General features: G+C 58.0%; 1 protein-coding gene across 1 annotated transcript in view; it reads left to right on the plus strand.

Annotated features, from left to right (window-relative positions):
- The window catches only part of RXRA (retinoid X receptor, alpha), a 33,917-nt gene that overhangs the window by 9,032 nt on the left and 21,132 nt on the right, over positions 1-3,753 (plus strand). The gene's annotated exons all lie outside the window — the stretch shown is intronic.

A 3,753-nucleotide genomic window follows, 5' to 3' on the forward strand; every position in this document is an offset into this window, starting at 1 on the left:
TGTTGCCCGGTACCCTATGCCGTGTTGCCCGGCGCCCTCTGCCATGTGATTTCTGGGCTGCAGCTTCCGTAGGTGTTGATTGTGAATCCCAGTGACACGAAACCCTGGCCGGCTTTGGTCTTGTGGTCCCGATGTTGTGAAGGTCTGATTTCCTGACGTTGAGCTGTGATCCGGATCGAAGGCTGTTGTCTTTCATTTTTGTCAGGCAGTACCCAGCTCCTCGTTTGCAGCAGGTGTGTTACCTGCACATCGCAGGCTCTTGGTGACGTTTCCTCCAATCCTCATGCCGCATTCTTCTCCACATGGTCCAGCTTCTTGTGACTGGCCTGTCTGCATGCACGGGGAGGAGACCAGGTGTGGAAAGGGAGAAGCTGGTGTAGGCATCTTGTCCCAGGCACCTGGAAGGAAGGCAAGATGGGGCAGTGCTGTGATGGCACCGGCCAGTGGCCGCGGGAACCTCTGACAATTGCTGGGCCCACAGGAGCTGCAGTATCTTCAGGCACCTGTGTCTACCCTGGAGGAGAACGGGGATCCCAGAACACTTGTCTGTGCTCATGTGAAACATGTACTTGGACCAGGAAGCACACATCAGAACAGCATGGAAACACGGCATGATTCAAAAGTAAGAAAGGAGTGCATTAGGGATGCATCTTGTCACCATACCTTTTCAGTCTATATGCAGACCAGGTCATTCAGGAGGCCGGACTTAATGAGGAGGAATGTGGCACCAGGATTAGAGGAAGACGACTCAACAACCTGCCTTATGCAGCTGACACAATGTAACTTGCCAAAACTGAGGTGGATTTGGAGTGTTTGCTGAATGTCAAGAACTGTAGTGTTGGAAGACACACAAAAGTAATAATAAAATTTAAAATGATTAAAAAATAAAGAACTGTAGTGTTTAATAATATGGTTTGCGCTCAGTTTCAAGAAGACAAAGATTCTCACCACTGAGCCAATTGACAGCACCATGGTGGAGGGAGAAGAGATTGAGGTTGTTAATAGTTACAGCTTGCTTGGATCAACAGTCAACACTCTTGGCACCAGCAGCCAGGAAATCAGAAGACAGATTGCATTGGGAAAGTCTGCTGTCAGGGCCCTCTCCAGAGTGCCGAAGAGCAACGATGTCCTGCTGGAGACCAAAGTGTGCCTGACCAGACCACGGTCTTCCCGGTTAGCTGCTGGTGCATCAGAGAGCTGGGTGACAGAGGACAGAAGCCTTCTCTGTTCTTCCGTTCCCTGGTGTGAGTGGTGACGGCTTCTGCAGAGGAGTCGGTGAGATCCGGGATCCAGAGGTGCTTTGTAGATCCTGGCAGTCAGGCTGGCTGTGTTTGTTAGTTCTCATCTGGGGACCTCCAGTCTCAGAGTGGCACCGTGGATGCCCGCCATCCTTGTTCTGGGAGGCTAATGGTTAATAAGGCTGCTTTGCAGTAACATTCTCTGTCGGTAGGCGCCGCTGCAGCCTGGTCCTGGAATTCCTTGGGATTGTTTTCTCAGTCAGTGGATGGGTTTATTCCCTCCTTTGGGAATGGTAGTGATGATGGTTTACGCAGGCGTGCTTTGCCTCTGGAGGCTGTGCCCAGGTGGAACAGGAGACTAATAACTGCCTGGCTTGCTGCCCACTGCAGGCCCGTTTGCAGAGTGGTGATGGATAGATGGCGACATCCTTGGCCCTTCTCTGTCCCGCCCTCAGAGGCCCCAGCATGGCATGGGTGGGCTTGGCATGGAGAGAGCGGAGCGCAGGCACAGGACAGAGTTTCCTGCCTTGGCTGCAGCCCCCTGCCCCTTGCAGGAATGGCTCAGCCCATGGCCCGTGGGGACAGTTGCCAGGGCCCACGAGAGGAACCTGGACTTGGCCGGCGTCGTCCGCAAGTCCAGCCTTGTCCTGGTGCCGTCCTGGAATGTGAGACGTGTCTCCGATACTCACCATGCACAGCTGTCAGCTGGAGGAGGTGATGGCCGAGGAGAGACCTTGGGGATAGTGCATGGCCAGGGCTGCTTCCTGCTACGGGCCGGACAGGCACTGAGGCCTGAAGCGTGTTCGGAGGGTCTGGGCACTTGGCTGCTGTAGCCAGGCCCGCCCCTCATCCACGCACAGGTCCTGAGGCCCCACATGCGGGAGGAGGGACCCCGAGCCCCCGTCCCTGCAAGGGCGCCATTGCCCCTCGTCCTGATCTCCTTCTCAGAAGTCCGTGGAAGGGAGGGAGGAAAGGCCGTTTTGCAGATGGGAAGGTTGAGGCCAGAGAACTGTGGTGGCCTGAAGCTGCCAGGTGGCTGGACCAAGGCCATGGCCTGCGACTTGGGTCTGAGGGTCTCAGGGTGGGGGCCTCTCTAGTGCTCCTTCTGATCGAGACACCTCGAGATGAGAGGCTGGGAGGGCCTGCCTATCATTGCAGCCCCTGGCGTGGACCCCTGCCCCATCCTCAGACCCACTCTGAGGGCTCCTGTTCCCAGGCTGCACCTTCTGCCACCACAGCGCACACACGAAGTGCCAGGTGCCCCTGTGCACCCTCCCTGCCCCCCTCCCACCCCTGGGACCCCATGAGAGCTAAACAGACCCCAGACCACTGAGTCCGGCTGTGGAGGGGGGAGAGGCTGAGGTCTCTGCCTGCACTGTTGCAGTGCCTTTGCGATGGGTCAGGCCTCTGTGTGGGTCTGGGCTCCGCTGCTGGTCAGTTGTTAAGTCCTCTGGGTCTCGTTTCCCCCATCTGTGAAATGGGCATCTTAGGGCTGGCTGGTGGGAACCGTACCAGCCAGCTGTAGAGCCCCATGGGTGAGCCCTGTGGGGTGTTTCCTCTGGGGGAGCTGACTGTTCCTCTGCCTGGCCTCATGCTGGCCTGGGTTGGGGTGTTACTGGACTTCTCTGGGTGTCTGATGCCGTTTCTGGGCCTGCCTCTCACCTTCCTGTCTGTCCACTCCTGGCAGGGGGGTGTGTGCCCATCTGTAGCCTGTGGGATTGGGTAGAGGGCTGTGGTATAGATCTGTGGCTCTTGTGTGTCTATCTGTAGCCCAGTGTCCAGGGGTGAGGGCTCTGGTGTCCAGCAGCATGGATTATGGCCGTGCCCGGGCACCATCCTGTGGCCTGTGGGGAGGGGTGCACATTGGTGGCTTCGGTGCATCCTTCGTGGCTCCTGAGGAGAGGTGAGCACTGGGTCGTGGCTGCCTGACCTCCGTCTCACGTGTCCTGTGGGGGTGAGGGTTATGGCGTGGGCTGTCCTGACACCATCCTGTGGACCGTGGGGAGCATGGAAGAAGGGGAGCTTTGGCAGGGACCGTGGTTTCTCTCACACATCCGGTGGGATGAGGTGGGGATCCATGCCTTTGTGGCCTTCTGACACCACTCTGTGGACCGTGGGGAGGGGAGGAGGCTGTAGTGTGGACCGTGGCCTCGCTCTGACTGTGGGCCGTGGGGAGAGATGGGGCTGTGAACATGAACCATGGCCTTGCTCTGACCGGTCCTGTGGACTGTAGGGAGGGATGGGGCTGTGATGTGGACTGTGGGGACAGTGGAGGCGGGTCTGTGGACCATCACCTTGCTTTGTCTTATGGGGAGGCTTGAGGGGCTGTGATGTGGACCGTGGCCCTGCTTTGACCATCCTATGGACCGTGGGGAGGGATGGGGCCGTGATGTGGACCATGGCCCTGCTTTGACCATCCTGTGGACTGTGGGGAGGGATGGGGCCGTGATGTGGACCGTGGCCCTGCTTTGACCATCCTATGGACCGTGGGGAGGGATGCGGCCGTGGCGTGGAC

This window comes from Elephantulus edwardii, unplaced genomic scaffold, assembly GCF_000299155.1.
Source record: "Elephantulus edwardii isolate Elephantulus edwardi_28Jun2011 unplaced genomic scaffold, EleEdw1.0 scaffold00401, whole genome shotgun sequence".
Lineage (NCBI taxonomy): Eukaryota > Metazoa > Chordata > Mammalia > Macroscelidea > Macroscelididae > Elephantulus > Elephantulus edwardii.